Source organism: Dama dama, chromosome 8 (assembly GCF_033118175.1).
Source record: "Dama dama isolate Ldn47 chromosome 8, ASM3311817v1, whole genome shotgun sequence".
Taxonomy (NCBI): Eukaryota; Metazoa; Chordata; class Mammalia; order Artiodactyla; family Cervidae; genus Dama; species Dama dama.
In genome coordinates this window covers 30,263,998-30,282,953 of record NC_083688.1, presented here as the reverse complement: position 1 = coordinate 30,282,953, position 18,956 = coordinate 30,263,998, and the positions used below count along the sequence as shown (strand labels likewise).

At 42.8% G+C, this 18,956-nt stretch overlaps 1 long non-coding RNA gene across 1 annotated transcript; it reads left to right on the top strand.

The window, feature by feature from the left end:
* The first annotated feature begins 13 nt into the window (after window positions 1–13).
* Window positions 14–2,473, top strand: LOC133060890 (uncharacterized). The gene is made up of 3 exons (XR_009693858.1): window positions 14–109; window positions 477–605; window positions 1,153–2,473. It is a non-coding gene; the product is annotated as an uncharacterized LOC133060890 (long non-coding RNA).
* Window positions 2,474–18,956: the final 16,483 nt, after the last annotated feature.

The window sequence follows — 18,956 nt, the reverse complement described above, 5'->3', positions numbered from 1 at the left end:
TCAGTTCCTATATGGGCCTCCCATCCACCACTTCCTGTTGTCGGCCTAAAACCGCGCCTGCGCACTTCCCATCTTCCTCTTAGGCTCGGATCTAGGTTGAGTTAACATGGTGAGTGTTGGTCAGGATGAGGCCTAAACGTCTATCCGCTTGCATCTGCCCCCTTTTTTTGGTTTCTTTGCCCTAATTTGCCTCTGCTCGCCCGCTCTGTCCCCTAGCCCTGGCCTGCGTACCCTCGCCTGTCCTCTGGGACGCAGATTGGAGCGGTTTGGCGGGGGCTGGCGCGTCCAGTCTGGGTTCACCGGGTGCCCCCGGGCCCACCGTGGGCCCTGGTTTTACGGGGATGGGGTGGGAGGGGGAGAGCTAGGTGGGCAGATGGAAGAATGGCGTGTGGAGGCGCCGGAACTTGATGGAATGGCGAAGTCCCCGTTCCTGGGTTCTAATATTTCTGTTTTCTGTCTTAACTCGTTCCTAACAGGCGAAACGCACCAAGAAGGTCGGAATCGTGGGCAAATACGGGACCCGTTATGGTGCCTCCCTCAGGAAAATGGTGAAGAAAATTGAAATCAGCCAGCACGCCAAGTATACCTGCTCTTTCTGTGGCAAAGTAAGATGGTGTGAGGGCGGGATGGTTTTCTTCCGAAACGGGTCCTCTCCTGAAGGAAGTTTATAAATAGTTTGCTGGTTCTAAGTTGTTGAGCAGTTCGCTGCACACACCGTTGGTGACTCGTTCTGAGATAAGAGTGTTTATATCTTCGGGTTTTGTCAAACACTTTTCCTTTAAAGAAAACCATTTGGGAGCTAAAGGAGGAAAAATTATTTGACAGCCCCAGCCTAAGTCAAACCTCCTTGTGGAACATGGTTCTGTCAACTTTTGTCTGCTGGTGTTGCTAGAGATTTTTGTTCACTGTGTGTAGAAATACTGTTTTTGGAGGTGGGGGGAAGAGGGCGGGTCATTCACGTCCTTGGCTCTGTCACCATGGTGAATGCAAATTTTGCACCAGAGACCCTGAAATTAGAGTGTGTATATATATATATATATATAACCTCACAAAGTACACCAGTTCTGGTTTCCTTCTGTTAATAGACTCCTGGATGTTTGTAATATAAAAGGCTTTTCTTTGGTCATAGGAAAAATCGATTATCTTTTACAGACCAAGATGAAGAGAAGAGCTGTGGGCATTTGGCACTGTGGTTCCTGCATGAAAACAGTAGCTGGTGGTGCCTGGACCTACAAGTGAGTCCATTTCTTTAAGGTGTTTGAAAGTGTGTGGGCCATGTCAAAATTCAGGTCTCTCGCTGGATGGGCTAATTTTAACAGATCTGCTAGTTCGGCTGACTAATGAACATCGCTTGTATGGCAGGCTGTTTTTGTAAAAATTAAGAAGTCAGCTTATTGCTGTACATAATGAGGCCATCTGGCCAACACACCTTTGCTATTCTAAACAGTATTGGTTGTGCTTCTTCAGCTTTGTGACTCACAGTGGCCAAGTGATAATTGCAGACGTACCTACTGTGTTGGTTATTGATTATATTGGACTTTATCCAATTCTGGAAATTCAAGCCATCCTTGAAGGCCTCTAACCTGGAGATTCATTGCTGAACCTGAAGGCTGACATGGTTTCCCTTTAACCAGTTTGTAAACTCGTGCTGTCCAGTACATTAGTCACATAGTAAAATGATTTGGCTAGTGTATTGAAATTTTTGGTTTTTGTTAAAGTTGAAACAGTGTAAAATACTGGAAAATGTTGAAATGATAATGTGGACATGTATATATATATATAAAAGCACCTTGTTGGGGTTCTGTGTGGGGAAAATGGAGAGTGCTCTTGTTTGTGATGAATAAATGAATTAGCTTTGATCTACCACATGAGATGGAGTGGTTATGTTTTTCAGGTACAGTGCCTGAGTGTTGTAGTAAAACATTGTTTTGTCACTTCCACAGTGTGCTTTAGTCAGCTCTGCCGTCTTAGACATTGTTTTCTTGCTATCTCTCATTGTAGCATCTTGTAATTTATTAGTTAGTTCTGACATTCTGTCCATTCCTTTTTAATGAGTTTAGGCAGCCTCTCCCAATCTTTCCTTCCTGTTAATTTCATGCTCCACTATCTGTGAGAAGTCAGATGTATGGGATTGCCAGTAGATGTCATCGTTAGGATTGTAATGTAAAAATGAGGCATATTCTCATTTGCCATTCTGCATGTTAACTAGTTTTGGAACCAAATTTGTTTTTCTTTACAGCACCACTTCTGCTGTCACAGTAAAGTCTGCCATCAGAAGACTGAAGGAATTGAAGGACCAGTAGAAGCACCACCATTTGATAATGTTGCTAGCCTATAATAAATGGGTTAATTTATGTAACAAAATTACTTTGGCTTGTTAATTTTATTGGTTAGACATTCTTATTTGCATTGCATTATTTTTGCTTTCTAAAATAAGGACTTAATTAAAATCCTTTAAATTTTTCTTGGGAAAGCATGCTGAGGTGGGTTGTAATCCAGTTGCTTTTTTTTCAGTAGTCAAATGATGCATGACATAAGATTATGAGCCTGGGTCTGTTCTTGATAGACTTCTTTGAGGTAGATTGGTCCCCAAAATGCAACTTTTAAATCACAGTTAATACATATTTTTTAGTATTTTAAAGGTTAAGATGACACATACTGCCTGTTAACTTGTGGTGTTTTGTCTGATCATACCTTGGCCCTTGTTTGAAATGTTTGACACGGGCCTTCAGGAATGAGATTTTGGATTAGCATAGGGAGGTGAATAAGGCTTCATTGGCTGTAGTTAAGAGGCGCCAGTTCCACCAAACTGCCTGGGTAGGTGTATGGTTAACCTGTTCTGCTTCAGTTTGCTGAGCAGTGCGTGATAGTGGAATGGAGTATATGGTGGAAGCTGGGATTTCTAATTTGGAGTCTTAACTGAAGGCTTTTGTGTTAACTTTGCTTGGAATTTGGGTGTGATTAAGTACGTCGTAGAGAATTAGAATTTTGTAAGTGGTGAGGTAACATTTTACCTCGTGTCTGGGTATTCTAAGCAAGGAGTATCATTTAATATCATGACAAATTAATGAAGTGTAGATAATAACTTCATTTACACATGACAAAGTTATATGACTTGTGAATCATGAAGCTGGTATTTCAACAGTCATGCATTCTTGACTCCAGAGCTGATATTCCTGGATACATTTGTGGGTTTCTTTTTTTTTTTTTTTGATGATAGTTGGAGATAGAGACCAACTAGAAGGCTGTTGAAATAGTAAATATTTTTGTAGCTTAAAAGTGACTTTTCCAAGACTATAGGAGGCAGCTGGTGGGGGTAGGGCTGAAATTTAGGCTTTTGACTCCCGATGCTTGCTTTATCACTATACTCTGCCTTGTGTTTTATGAGCTCAGGAGTGTGTCCCTTAATCTGCTTCCTCACCCTCTAGCTTGTTTCTATAGCAGTTTTCTGAGCCTTTTAAGTTGTTTAATTGACTTTGCATCGGGATATAAAGACTAATGCTTGTGTTCCTCACTAGATTCTACGTTTACAGGCCATCTTATTGTACCCTAAATACTGTTCATGTATACAGGTTGCCAGAAACACGAACACGGCTAAGTGCATGTTTTGCTTTGAGTGTAGAGGTGAGAGCTGGGAATCCTTGAGCTTTGTTTTAAAGGATTATCAGTAAGAGATGAGTACTAGAGAGAATTTTGGAACCTAAAACGGCTGAGAACGAATTTTGGGAGGAAAGTTGTGATTCGTGTTAATTCCCTTCCTCTGAAAAACCAAAAGCCATTTTGTTGATAGTACTATGGGCCAAAATTCAACAACAGGGAAGGGAAACATTGATCATATGTTTTGGGATACAGGAGTCAAAATGAGTCAGGGGTCAAGTGAATGTCACGCTACAGTCAGCTCTGGTTTGGAAAACTATGTGGTAAAAGTGTTCCAAGGTAATTCTCTATATAAGGCAATTTCAGTCTTAATCTAATTTTTCTTTACCTGAACTCTGGAGCACATTCCCAAAATTTATTTGGAAACAACAAAATTAGAAAAGACAAAAACAAGAAAGTGTATCATAGTGGTTAAAAAGATGGGTTCTAGAGTCAATAGTAGGGATTTAAGTTTCTAGCTAGTGACCTTTAGACATGTTTAGTCTTTCTTCAGTTTTCTCACCTGTGGAAGGATATAGTGGTTATCCCCTCAACAAGTTAGGTCAGTTTGGCCTCAGAACACTCAATAATGGTGTGGATATTGGAGAGAGAGTGTCTAAGTTTGGAGGTAGTGGTGCTGTATCTCCAGCATATCTCCCTTCGGGTGGAATCAAGAGGGAAACTGCTTGTGACAGAAGAGTGAGTTATGGTGTGGGGAACCAGGAAGAATGTTACAAGGTGCATTTGATGCAAGGGAGGGGATAGAGGGGCTAAAGCAAGATTTTTTGATACAGGAAGCTAACATGCTCGGTTTGTGGGTGTGGGGGTGTGTCTGCCTGCATACAACCATATGGCATGCCCATAATCTGGAGCACACTACAGTTAAAATTCTTGGGGCTTTTTGTGTGTTTCCTGTAAGGAGAAGATGTGTTTTACTCTACTGCATTGTGTCTACCTGTGGTTGTGTTAACCTGTATGAAGTCATGTCAATCTGTCAAGGGTTAAGTTCTAGGACGTGTATTAGGATCAAGTAATAATAACTTTCAGGAGCTTCGCTTAGTATTTTCTAATTGTACATTAGTCACTAGCTTACTCCAATCTGGAGAAAACAAGTTACAGTTTGGCTGCTTTTGCACATGAATCATGAAAGAATTTCCCTAAGCACTATTGAAAAGGGCTGGACACATAATAGGCTAAGTGGAGCCATCATTGCTTTTTAGAGAATCTGAATAAAATGATAACCGAGATAATGCTAAGCTTTGGAAAAAGTTCATGGACTGCTGCCAAGGTTACAGAGCTGCCCCAATTCCTACCTGTTTAAGTTTTGAATTTTTTGATTGTATGTAAGAGACTGACTTGAACTAACTAAAGCAAAGGGGATATTTATTGGAGGATAATTGAGTGCTTCACAGGCAGAAAGAAAAGGACTAGGATTGTAAGATGAAGAAACCAAGGCAGTTTTCACAGCAGTGGAGGAACTGAGGCAAAATATTATTGTGTTTTGGGCATTATTCAGAAGTCAAAAACCTGAAGAGAGTCCCAAGTGGCTTAACTGGGGTTGCATTTCTGACCCTTGGCATCTTAGTAGACAGTCTCATCAGAACTATACATGACTGGAAAAATTCTCAGAGGAATCAGATTGGCTATAATTAAGGTCAAGTATCTGTAACATCAAACTTAATTTATTAACTTACCTAATTTAACATTTGTCCCTAATTTAAATCTGTCCCTCAAACCACCTTGTAAATTGCAACTCACTGTAGAACATTACAACCAGGCTACAAGTACCGGCTGTAAATTGTGGAAATCTGAAAGCCGTTGACCATGGTCAGAATATGAGCTTATGGAAGTCAGATGGTATCTTGGGTCAAATCATCATTGGGTATGTGGAATGCTGCCTCCCACCCTAAGGTTTTTATCTCGTTCCCAGAATGTAGGATGGGACTAAGTATACTTAGTAACTGGTGAAGTCCTTTCTTTCATTCCTTGGCCAATGGAGGGATGGCTGTTAGGTTTGGAAAGGTCAAGCATAAACCTAGAATTGTACTCCTCTGCTCCTCCACTCCCCATGCACCTCAAACACACCCCAAGATAGTAAAAGGAATACATGAGGAATCTGATGAATGATAATCACCAAACAACTGAAATTGTCATGAGCAGTGTTCTTGGTCATAATCAATCTCCGCTCTGATAACAAATGTAGTACTATATTGGAGGAAAGCAACACTTCTGACCCTGGTGTGGTATTAACCTGACAAATGTTTCCCCTCATCCCTATATGCAAAGTAATCAGAATTTGCCTTCACATTACTGGGATAGCAGTATACATTTTTTACTTCAAGGCTATCAGTTCACATTCTGTCATAATTCTGATGGGTCTTGATCATGTTGGTGTCTCAAACAGGTCGTAATCCATTACACTGATGAAATAACTGGACCAAAGTGAAATCAGAAAGTATTGTGAACCTTACATGCCTTTGACATGTGTATGGTAATTGAGATAACACTGCCTGTCTTAAGTGATGAGCAAGTTTCTTCACTTTAGACCACCCCTAATTAAGAAAGCATAATATTTGTTGGACTTGTTTGGATTTGGAGGGCAAAACAAGTCACATTTGAGTGCTTACCTGTCCCATTTACTGAGAAACCTGTAAGGCAATCTGTTTTGAGTGGAGACGGGAGAAAGGACTTTGGAACAGGTCCAAGTCGTCCAGGTTACTCGGCCATTTCATCTGTGACCTTGCACGCGCCAGTGGTAGGGCTGCTCAGTGATGCTCCGAAGAAGAATCACAGGCAATAGGGTTGGAGCTAGAGATTCCTGCCCTCTATGTCTCACTGGAAAAGTGGCTCTTGTTTGCTACTGGTAGAATGCCTGAACATAAAGTTTCTATGCATCTGAAACTGCCCATCTGTTACGTGTTCTGTAAAATTATAAAATCAGATGTGTGCAGCAGACTTCTAAAACGGAATGTTCACTTTGCTAGGTTGTAGAAACTTAAATGTCAAGAGTGATTTGGACCACAACTTAAACCTGCTCCAACGTCTTAGACTTAACCAGCTCGGTTAGCAGCTGGTCCAAGAGTTAAATAAGAAAGACTGGTGGGACTTCCCTGCTGGCCCAGTGGTTTAAGACTCTGAGCTCCCAATGCAGGGGGCCCAGATTCGATCCCTGGTCACGGAATTAGATCCCACATGCTGCAACTAAGACCTGGTGCAGCCAAATAAATGAATAAATATTAAAAAAAAAAAAAAAAAAAAGACTGGTGACAAGGATGTTGCAGGGATAAGTTTGTAGATATATCTTGATATTTAGATCCTATGTGAATGCCTACAAAAAGCATTCACTATGGATATTGTTTTCACTAAGCAGATAATAAGATAGCCCATTCTGTGTATGTCAGCAGTTTTCACCAGCTACTACCTTGGGGCTTGTTCAGTAGCCTATGAACAAAACAATCACGATAGTGGGGATTGAGCCTGTGTGTCAGCTCAAAAAGATGGACCTCTCCTTATCAAGGATGACCTGGCTGTTGGCTCTGCTCAGTGGCACATTGCAACAAGAGGCCAATGCTGAGCTAAAATGACACTCACTATTCCCTAGGGGTGCCGCTTGGCCAAGTGATTATACCGGATGACTTCCATCGTGCAAAGGACCGCAGTTTGTCTTAGAGATAGACAGGTATTATGGGTATGGATTTGTCTTTGTTGCCTACAACATGTCTGCCCAGCATCAGTGTAGATTGGCTTTGAGAACACCTAATTCATCACTGTGATACCTATACGGTGTCTCTGACAGTGAAGAAAGTGAAGGAATTGCTGCAATTGACTCGCATGCATGGAAGTCATGTGTTTTACCATGTGCCCCATTACCTAGAGGTAGTTTGCTTAATAGACTTTTGATAGTTTGCCAAAGGCTCAGTTATAGGACCAGCTGGGAGTTAACTTTCTGTGAGGCTAGGCACTGTTGTACAAGATACAGTATATGCCTTAAATCTAACAGTATACGGTGCTTTCTCCCTTATAGGATGCACGGGTCAGTCAGTGGATTGAAGTGGAACTCACACCACTGAGGATTACACCAGTTGACCCGCTGAAGGCATTTTTTGTTTCTCTTGCTTTGTGACCTTGAATTTTATGGGTTTCAAGGTCTTAGTGCCTGAGGAAGACATAGTCTTCCAGGGAACACAGTCTTAGTTCTATTTAAATTGAAGTCTTGAGGCAGTTCTTTGATCATTTTGAGTTCTTTGTGCCACTGAAGCAACAAGCAGAAAAGGGAATCTCTCCAGATACATCATCTTTACCACCCAGTTCTGCTCCAGGAGATTCTCTTTCTCACAGGCTGTAGCAGTGTGTTTACTTGTTCTCTGCCTTCTGGTTAGGCTCAGTAAATAGGAGGCAACAGCAGAAGACTTGGCGGATGAAAAGAAAGGGGAGTCATGATGTTTATTTCCCCTGTTCCTCCTTGCAGAGTTGCTTCACAGTGGACCATCCTGCTGAAGGCTTCAGCTCTCTTCAGTGGCTCTTCCCTGTATTTACAGCTGCTCTGAGATTTAATACCTACTCTCTCCCCTTTATTGCTGGAGGCCTAGTGTAGTAATGACTCCTCCCCTTGTTAACTACTCCTGGGAGGCTTCATCCGTTGTTGCTTTCCCTTAACCCCACCCAAGTTGTTGACCTTAGTTGTTTTGTTCAGCTCTCCTCAGTTACCCCATTATAGAGTCCCATCTGCTTCCTGCTGCGGCCCTGATCAAATCAGATGTTTCACAGTAATCTGTTTTGACATATCTAGAGCGGAAATCATATTTTCCTCCAAAATTGTTCCCTGTCTTTTGCCATCTCTCTCTGATTCCCTCTTCCTAATGTTCTGTAATAAAACATCTTTGTTTTCCCAAATCTTTTCCTTTGAGCAACTTACCTTCCTTCCATTTGTTTATGGTGGGGTTACTAATAGCAGGATCCTCTCCCTTGGTCACATGATACAAACTGATAGAACTGATCAAACCTGATTTCTTCTGGGAATTTGTAACTGAGTCTCTTGGTGGAAGTAAAGGCAGATCATGAATTTCTGCCTCTAAGATTTCCTGAAGTTGCCCAGGTTCTTCCTTTGATTGGATGAGATCCCAGTATGGAGCAAAACTCCAGCAGGCTACACACTGGGAGTAGAAGACAGCAAGAAATAAACTAGCCAGATGAGCTCTGAATCATCTTAATCCATGATTGGATTAGTTAATTTAGAATTGCCTTAGCTGCCTATTGGAAGCAAATGTAAATATTCTCTGAAAAAAGAAAAGATATTCTGAACTTCAAATTATCTCTATGCTTTTTAATATATGATACCTGGAATGCAAGTAAAAACAACTAAGTGTACAAGGAAATGAGAATTTGATTCAAAAAACCAAGACAAACAATAGACAATGGGAACAGATCCAGAGGGTATCCAAACAGTAGAGTTGCAGATACTAACTTAAAAGTAACTACTTAATGTGAACAAGGTAATAAAAGGCAAGACTAAGAATATTATAACCGAAAATAAGACAATTCTTGAACTGAAAATTTTACTAGCTAAAATTAGAACTCCATAGATGAATTTACCAACAAATTATATACAGGTTGAGACAGAATCAGTGGCTAGAAAAATAAAAAACATATCCAGGAGCACCAAAAACAAGAGAAAGGAAACAAAAAAGTATAAGAGACAGGAGCTAAAATGAAGAGTTCTAATACGTGTGTAACAAGTTCCAAAAGGAGAAAGAGGAGGGATGATAATGGGTAAGAATTGTCCCAAATCAATAAAAATATATCAAGCCACAGATTCAAGAATCTCCCTGTAAGCCTTAGGCAAAATAAACACAAAGACAGTCACACCTAAGAATCTCATAGTATTATGAATACCAAAGACAAAAGGAATATTTTAAAAGCGCTAGTAGCAAAAATGGCAGAGAAGGCAATGGTAACCCACTCCAGTGTTCTTGCCTGGAGAATCCCAGGGATGGGGGAGTCTGGGGGCTGCCGTCCATGGGGTTGCACAGAGTCAGACACGACTGAAGCGACTTAGCAGCAGCAGCAGCAGCAGCAGAAACGGAGCAACACTAAGGCAGTTGGCTTCTTAACAACAGACTCTGCAAGATGATAGATTTGTATCTTCAAATTTCTTCAAATTCTATACTCAGTGGCTGTATTCTTAAAATACGAAGGTGAAAGAAAGACAACTTCAAACAAGACAGAGTTTATGATTGCAGATCCACCTATTGGACAGAAAGTGAGAAGACTTGAAGATGCAGGAAATAACGAGAGTCAGCAAAAAAGGGGAAATAGGTAAGTAAATACAAGTGAATATAGACTGTATAAGTAAATATAGACTGCACTAATAAATTTGGGGTAATACTAAAATATAGCAACAGCATATAGGTTGAGAAAGGATAAACAGTAATAAAATGTTCCAAGGTTCTTGGATCGTTTGGCAAGAGGTCAAACTACAAATCAAGTATATGTTGTAATCTCTGGAATCATTTAATGGATCGAAAATAATGTATAACTAACAAATTAACACAGTGGAAATAGAATTAAAAAGCAATTAAAAGGAATAGGAAAAGATTAAAGAAAGACCTAAAGAATCAGATATAAATGATAAAATTTAAGGATACAGACACATTAAAAACATAAAGATACAGAGAGGTTTAAAGTAAAAGGATAAAGTTATAACCTGAAAACACTAATCCATGAGGTGAAAGCAGTATTATTATTTAACAAGGTGGACTTTGAGGCAGGAGAGCATTGCTAGAAGCAAAGAGGGACATTTATATCATTAAACAAAAAAAAATGTGTGCATAATTTTTTAGCATTTCTGGGCCACTGATGAAGATAGGAAATACTAGATAAGTAGGTGAGGATGGCTCTGAAGATGTTCCTGAGGAGCATACTGAACAATTAAGAACCAGGAGGAAATAGGGGGAACTGATAAGTTCTACAAAGTCAATGCCAAGGAGCAAGAAGACCCAGCAAGTTGGAGTCATCATAAGCTAGAAAAGATGTTAATTAGTTAGTTTCTAAATAATAATTCTATGAAGCAAAAACTAAAAAAATACCAAGAAATATTTCAGCAGCTCAAGATGTAATAGATGCTAATCATTTTCTAGAAAGTTAACTTTTGAAGAGACTAGAGCCATTGCTCTGTCTATGGTTTTGTTCTCTGTTACTGAAGCCTGCTGCTCCATTTTCCTGGACTGGCATTAAACACTGATATATCTCTAGAAATGTCAGCAGGGGAAAACAGGAGTAATCATTGTTGAGTGTATATCACTATATTCACCATTTGTTTTGTGACTTTGGGAACAGATTTCATAAGGTGGCATGGTATGGTCACTAGTTCTCTAGATGTTTTTGAAGGTTTAGCTTCCCTGGTAGCTCAACTGGTAAAGAATCCGCTTGCAATGTTGGAGACCTGGGGTTTGATCCCTGAGTTGGGAAGATGCCCTGAAGGAGGGCATGGCAACCCACTCCAGTATTCTTGCCTGGAGAATCCCATGGAGAGAGGAGCCTGGTGGGGCACAGTCCATGGGGTCACAAAGAGTCGGACACAACTGAATGACTAAGCACAGCACGCAAGTATATAGTGACTTTGGCCTTGGAACCTCATGGGTTTATATATATTCTTTGGGAACCTAATCTGTAAATCAAGAAAGTAGTTATTTACAGATACTCATTCCTTCAACACAGCAGAGATTTGTCATCATGTTTTGGCTGCAAGCAACATATATGACACTAGGGGGTGATACAGGATAACCAGAAGAAAGTAACATAGCCTGGAGATGAAGTGTAAGGTTTGGAAGATTCATCTGGAGGGCATATATCAAATGGTTAGCAGCTTGTATGAAATTACAGTGTAGTAAGTATTAAGTTATTTTAAAATTTCCATAATGTCAAGCAGCCTAAGTAAGGAAAGAAACCGAAGGATTTAATAATTTCAGGTCTTTTGGGACAAACAAACTGCTTATAATTAAAATGAACTTGGATGTATTTTCTAGGGTTTGCTAGTTTGAAGAGAAAGTTTTAATTTAGTATTTTCATTAATAATAAAGTTATTTTTGCCAGTTGTAAATACAACTCTTTTGTAGTGTTAATTCATCTTTGAAATATATTTAATTGAATAAGGTTTTGTTTATGAAGCATTTCTCAAATTTAAGGTGTGCAGGTCTCTTGACCACATTTTCAGACTCTTCAAGAATTTTTTTTTTTTCTCTTTTAAAAAGGTCAGTACAGGAGGAACGTATTAAATACACTGTCACAACCCTGGACTCTCCAACTGAGTAACTAAAGCAATGAAGACACAAACCAGTAGCCCCCAGAGTAAGTCAAAAGGTTACCCTGATGCAGGGGGATGCCCTCATGGCTCCACCACGGGGCAGAGCCAGTGGGTTGCTCAGGGGAGGTATGACTGAAAAGGGAGCCAGTGTGAGGGGCTCGTCTCTGATGAGAGAGCTGTGTGTGTGCGTGGGTGTGCACATGAAGTGGTGTCATTTGTTAAGATCCAAAGGCCAGTGTTACAGGGTTGATGTGGGGCTTCACTTCTCTTTCCTGATGTTCTTTTTTTCTAAGTCTTTCTTCCCTCCCAAACCACTATTCCTTAACTCATCGACTCAAGGCTGTCCTGCTTATAAATTTCCCTGCTTGCGTTTTCAAGTTGTGACTAGCAGCAGGAGAGTTTTATCAGGAATACCTAACACGTGGCCTTGCTGGGAGCCTGACTGTTGACCTGTGTGAGCTCATGCAATCCTCGAGGCAGCCTGCACCAAGCGACTGTGGGGCCATATTTTTCAAGGCTTTTCTGGACTGGACTCCTGTTTACCTTTCCAGTCTTATCTGTTTTCACGTTCGGTTTCCACTCTGAGCACTGAACTTGCATCGTGCTGGAAGATCATAGCAAGTATTGGTCACACTCTCTCTGTTGTTGACTCTCCTTTGCTCCTGTGTTGTCTCCCTTTCTCTTCTCACCAGACTCATGGGATTAATACAGTTCTTTCCTCCATTTCCCAGGCAAGGAAAAAGCAGCTTAGAAAAGTTAAATGTTATGTCTAAGGTCACACACTTCAGAGAGAGATAGGAATGTGGAAAAAGGATGAACTTTGGACCTAGAAGTTTTGTTTTCCAGCTTTAGCTCTGTTATTTTAGTGACTTGAACCTCAGAGAAAACTTTTACAGATAAAAGATTGAGGTTTCCTGAGCATGTTGCACCATGAGGGATTTTGGTGGTGGGAGGGCCGGCACAGGCCTGAGACAAAGGCATAAAGTTAGGGAGGGAACAACAGAATGGAAAGGAAAGGAGGTTTTCAAGAAGTAATGTTAATAAACTGCGAACAGGACTCCACCAATTAAATTAGGTCACGGGCACATTCCAAGCCTCAGACTCAGGACTGCGGGCATATCATGTTTGATGCAGGAAGGTGTGTGTAAGGATGGACAGCAGAGGGAGCGCTTGGTAAGTTTTGCTCATCAAGCCTGGACTCAGCAGGAGACAGTGAGAAAGTGCTGGCTTCTCTGGTGCTCCTTCACCACGAGCTCATTTCTTCCCATTTTTCACTCAGAACCATGTATCATTTCCCAGACAGAAGTGCCTGTGCAGTGCAGCCTTGTGCCTCCTCTCACGAGGCCCTGTGTGGCTCTGGCTTTACTCCTCTTCACTAGGCAGGGAAACCAAGCCCTGCGGGACTCACTGCGGGACTCACTGCCCCCAATTCAGTTACACGCCGGTAAGCAGCTGAGTCAGGAGTCTTGTTCTTAGGGATCTCTGGATTTCTAAAGTTTGGCCTCCTCATCCTCAAGTCTCTTTTCTGTGTCCCTGAATGTTTTATAGGCCTGTATCCCTTCTCTGCAACTGCACTCCTGGGTTCTAAGAGGGTTAAAATGACACTCTTAGAGTAGCATCGTTTTAGTAGGGACATTTTAAAAACACAGTGCTTAACTCAAAGGAGTCAGTCGCCCTGTACCCAGCAAGGCAAGCGTATAGGAGAGGAATGTGGGGGGTGGTGAAGGCAATGGTGGTACCTAGGGAGTGGATTTGGGGGCATTACACTCTCATAATTTCCATTTGCCTTCTCTCTTTTTTATGAACAACTGACACTATCTTAGTCTTTTGTCTGAATCTGCAAATACAGCTTCAGAACTCTACCCTGGCTGCCCCTTTCCCTCAGCTTCACCGTGGCGGCCTGTCCTGGCGGTGCTCAGACCGTGCTCCTGTGAGCGATGGTGGGCTACCTCACTGGGGGAAGGACCCCCAAAAGGAATGAGCTCCATCTTCACATCTTTAATTGCTACAAAATAAAGACGCCTGTCTTCTCCCCTTCCTTTTCTGGGACCCCACTGTGCTGCTGGGCCTGGGACCAAGGCCCGGTAGGGAGTGGGGGAGGGGCTCAGCGAAGACCCGGTGACAGGCTGATTGATGGGTTCCCCGCCTCTGCTGGCCCTCCCGCCCACTCCTGCAGGCTCTGGCCCAGGTCCACCCTCCAGCTGCCTGAGGGGTCTGCTTTTCTTTTCTTTGAGTCAGCACCAATGAGTCGAGTCAGGGCCAAGATCGGCTGGGGGTAGGGGGCAGTACCGCAGGACACTCCCCTGCAGGGAAGGGAGTGAGCACTTAGTTGCCCAAAGGAAGGCGCGGTGAGGAGCAGCTGAATGGGGGGCACTGGGATTGTGATCAGAGGAGCCTGAGCAGAGGGTGGATTTGTTGATGTTGCTGACCATCAGGGTTTGGTAGAATACTTTCTTGTAGAAAAACACAGGGATCACTCAAATCATATTGCTTGGGGCCCTTAAAAAATCCAGGTTGTCCCTCTTGTACTTCAGCTCTACTCTTTTAGAGGTACCAAAATGGAAACCAAATATCCATGAACTCAGCTAACAGGTGAGGTGAAGGCAGGTGAGTGAAACTCTCATATACATGCCAACAGCAATTCTATCATGTCCTTTGCCAGAGCTGCTGAGGGTCAAAACAAAGTGGCTGAGGACGTTTGGTGGCATCCATCTGTACAGGCAGTACACACTGGTAGTGGAGACAGGAGGAGAGTTACATGTGGCTGGAAGGTAGACGAGGGACAGAAATTGAGTCACTAGCCTTCCAATAACGCTTAGGGAAGATGGAGTGTATGGGAGAGGGTAAACCAAATGTTGCTATTCTTGCTAATGGTCAGGCAAGACAGCTATGCCAATCTGGTCCCAGAACCGCAGACCTCGTGGCATCCTAGACTCACACACTGCTAGGAGCACATCCTTAGAGCTTGTCTCCTCCAACTCCATCATTTCAAAGAGACGGAGGTGCAGATTCAGAGAAGCAAAGTGGCTTGCCCGCAGTCGTACAACTAGATGACGACAGAGCCAGAAGTCTAATTCAGGGCTCCGTCCCTGACGAGAACCCAGGATTGAATCTGCAAGAGCCTTGCAAGGAGCTCAGGGTTGTTTGGGGCGCAGGTTAAAGGGACAGAGCTTCATTACTGCCCTTGAGCTGAGAGACTCTGAAGGCCCTTGGTTTGGCATTTCAGTCCCTCTGAAGGAACCAGTTTCTTTTCAGGTCAACTGGACTCGAGCTTTTATCACCCTCTAGAGCCAGGTCATCAGGAGAGAGGACCACAGAGAATGGAAATGTCTTCTCAAAATAGCAGAAGAAGGGAGATGGATGTAGGTTCCTTTCAGGGTCTAACTGGGCTCAAGATATGGGCAGTCTGTGTGTTTTCCACCAGTGTCCTTCTATGAAAGGAGCTGGCCTCCCACTCATGCCTTCCTCCTTTCTTAGGGGGCTGAGGTGTGCCTGTTATGAGGTTTATTAGGATTAAATGAACCAAATTCCCTGCGACCTGAAGCTGCAGACCTGAATCCAGAGCCACGCGATGAGCCCGCACCCCTCATCCTCACCTCGCCCAAGGGAAGCTTCCCCTCCCTGGCTCCCGCTTCTCCAGTGAGCCATTTCCACGTGTATATCAAAGTCTCCCGGCAGGAGCAGGACGGCCTTCTGCCTTGGCAGCACATTTCTCATGCAGCAAGACTGCGACTTTGGAAAATAACTGGAGTGGACCCTGCCCCCGGGGGGGCGGCGCATCCTCCGGGGCAAACCCCCCTGCCCCCGACGCCATCCCACTCCACCCCACACCCCCATGCCTCTGCTGCCTTCCTCCAAGACGTTCAAAGCACATCACAAATGATCTCCTAAACCTACAAGAGAAGGGCAGTGGTGAAATGGGTCTTGGTTTCAAAATTGAAGACCTAAGGCAGTTGTTACCATATGGCAACGTCACAGAGCCTTCATGTGTCCCAGACAGACTGGATCTTAGAGATGAGCCCACAGATGTATCACAGAAGTCAGGAGACCAGACTCTGGTGCCAGATTATTTGCATTCCATCATTAACTAGTCTCAGTATTTTATATCCTTGGGCAAGTTTCCTAACCTCTGCTCCTTTGTCTGTATAATGAGGATGATAACACCTACCTCACTGGGTTATTGTAAGGATAACATGGGATACTTTTTCAAAGAACAGCCTGATGCATGATAAACATTTAACTAACAATTGATATTATGTTATTCTTCTTTCTCGTATGTTACAGACATGGGAACTGAGACCCGCAGAGGTGTATGTTAAGAAATATATTTTCTGGGACTTCCCTGGCAGTCCAATGGTTGGGACTCAGCATTCTCACCAGTTAAGTCCCTGGGTGGGGAACTAAGATCCTGTAAACTGTGCAACATGGCCAGAAAGGAAAAACAAAGAATTATATTTCTTAAAATCACAAAATGAGCCTAGTTGTGTGTGAACATTTTCATTGATTAAAAAAGGGAGCATGTGGGCATCTGCATATGAGCTAAGAAAGGCCAAGTTACATGGCAGCAACAACTCCTAAATGCCAGTGCTTATGGCAAAAACATGTTCATTTCTTGCCCACACTCTGTATCCATTGTGGGTCAGTTGGTGCTCTGCTTCTATCATTATCTTCTTTGTTCTGGGACCTGCTTTTACAATACAGCCTCCCTCTGGGGGTGAGTCTGATCACCTCTGCCCACAGTTCTTGGCCAGAGTAAGTCACATGGCCATATGGAGTTCCACAATGTGGGTAGGCATAACCCCCTTATAGGAGATGACCAGATATGGGTAAAGAGGAGCACAGTATATAATGATTTCCTATATAAACAAATATAATCTTAGTGTGAGTAGTCCTCTGACATGAGCTGATTGTAACACCTGCTTCAAGGTGTGAAAGTTGGTATGAAAAACTAAGAGACACATCCACAGCATTAAAAGGAGCATCTCTTGATGCCCTATTCCTTGAAATAATTTCTCAAAATCCCTAAACCACAGATGAGAACAAAATCTCCATTCCTTGAAAACCAGCCACATACATCATGTGGCTCATCCCAGTAGGAGAGGGTCCTTGTACTAGAACTTACAGAGGGTCTTGTCTCTCTTCTATCCCAAAGTGTTTATCAACCTGTCCCATCCTATTCCATTGAACAAAATGGTTCATTTCATTAATCATGGCTGATTTAGCGCCGGTCGCTGGTCTAGATGGTGGAAATGCAAAAGAGAAGGAAACACAGCCCTGTCCTTAGGAAGAGAGCAAACTCCTTGCTAGTGGGGGAAAGACTAGCAGTGAGGTTGACAAATAGAATATAAAGTAAGTGCTGGTCTGGTCTGGGATCTGTGGAACCACAATGAGGTTCACTTAATCCAGCCTGGGGGTGTCAGAAAAGTTCACGATGGGAAAACTGATGTGGCTGGAATTTCTTTCTTAAGGAGGGGTAGGAGTTATGCAACTGGTTGAAGTTGTGAAATGATACTGGGGACAAAGTGTGACCTTCTCTAAGAAGCAAGTGTTCAGACTTCCTGGCGTGCCTAGTTTATTAGCAAGCATCTTTTCTGAGTGCTGGGCATTAACAATATACTGGGTAGTTAATGACCACAGCCCATCCCCTCTGGGGCTTAACCAGTGCAGAGGGTCTGAAAGGATGGGTCTGGGGTTGCCCAGAAGTGCAAACATGTGAGGCTCACCCCAGAGTCTCTAGGTATGGACCCCGGAAACTGGTATTTTAAATAAGAGCCTGTGATATTTTTATCACACTTGGGTTTCTGTTTAAAAGGCAGTCATAATATTGATAAACATGGAGAGGACCCAGGGAGAATGCGATGAGTGTGTTGAATGAAGAAATACATTGGAGTAAAAAATATTTGTGTTACCTGTGAGTCAGGGGCCAATGCCCTTTGAGGTATAGTGCAAAGGTTAGAGAACTTGGCATTTCTTTGTCAAGGCTGCTGTTGACTTCCATCCAGAACTGTCTCTCCAAGTTTGCTCTCTTATGCTAACTATTTTTTCAATTTGTGTTGCCTTTTTATCTCTTCCAGTAAAACAATTTAATGGCAGATGCTGGTACTTACTTTGTGTATGGCAGCCAATTAGGGGTAAAGGTGATCAGTGAATGAGGAATAATGATGGCTTAGAGTTGACAAAGAATTTATATGATCTCATTTGATCTTCCCTGGTGGCTCAGATGGTAAAGAGACCTGGGTTTGATCCCCGAGTTGGGAAAATCCCCAGGAGAAGGGACTGGCAACCCACTCCAGTATTCTTGCCTGAAGAATTCCATGGACGGAGGAGCCTGGCAGGTTATGGTCCATGGGGTCGAAAAAAGTTGGACACAACTGAGCACTAACACTTTCACTTTCTTTCATTTGATCCTTACCTAATCTTGAGAAGGTAGGCCTCTTATAGCCTCATTTTGCAATTGAGGAAACAGTTTGGAGAGAATAGGCCATCTGCCCACAGTCACATAAGGTAGCTGGTAAGCCAGTAGTCATGTACAGATGTGAGAATTGGACCATAAATAAAGCTGAGTGCCAAAGAATTGATGCTTTTGAACTGTGGTGTTGGAGAAGACTCTTGAGAGTCCCTTGGGCTGCAAGGAGGTCAAACCAGTCAATCCTAAAGGCAATCAATCCTGAATATTCACTACAAGGACTGATACTGAAGCTGAAGCTCCAATACTTTGGCCACCTGATTTGAAGAGCAACTCATTGGAAAAGACCCTGATGCTGGGAAAGATAGAGGGCAGGAGGAGTAGGGGTCGACAGAGGATGAGGTGGTTGGATGGTATCATCGACTCAATGGATGTGAGTTTGAGCAAACTCCAGGAGATAGTGGAGGACAGGGAAGCCTAGCATGCTGCAGTCCATGGGGTTGCAAAGAGTCAGACACGACTGAGCAACTGAACAACAACCCAGCTCTGCTAAAAAATGATGAACTTTGAGAATGTAGTCTTTGGAATTATTTCCTTGACTCCTAAGACCCT